Here is a 629-nt window from a genome sequence, read left to right as displayed (position 1 = left end):
TGAGAAACAAGAAATCAAAACATAACAGGACTGTAGGAGTATATCAAAACATAATTATCACTAAAAACACCTATTACGCGAGGGCCTCGGAGATTTTGCTAGGCCTGGAATTTTAAATTAATCATCAATAAGACAGACTACTTTTGTTTTACTTTATATTACGATGGTATATTTTCAAACATTACTTGGAACGTTGTTATTGGTGTTGCCTAACACAGGTCAGTGCCTGAACACACACGTATGATGGAAGTTGTTCAAGTGAAAACCAGGTTGTGTATACACACACACACACGCACACACACACACACACACACACACACATATATATGTAGTTCACAGATGGGCTCCTGAGATTCTCATAGAAGATAGTCATGTTCAAAAGATTCAAACTTAGACTCCGATATCTTTACAGGAGATCGATTCCACAGGGTAAAGCGTAACTATAAGAGGAATCAAGTTGAACGAATTTAGAGTTAATTATGCGGCTAAACAAATTAGATATAGTAAATATAATAGTTTGGTTATAAAATACAAATCATGTATACCCAGACTATTATATTCAATATGCTTAATTTGATTACCCACAAAATTGCCCATCCTCGCTCTCTTTCTCTCTCTTTCTCTCACAC

Source organism: Octopus bimaculoides, chromosome 1, assembly GCF_001194135.2.
Source record: "Octopus bimaculoides isolate UCB-OBI-ISO-001 chromosome 1, ASM119413v2, whole genome shotgun sequence".
Lineage (NCBI taxonomy): Eukaryota > Metazoa > Mollusca > Cephalopoda > Octopoda > Octopodidae > Octopus > Octopus bimaculoides.
Note: the sequence above shows the minus strand (reverse complement) of the source record.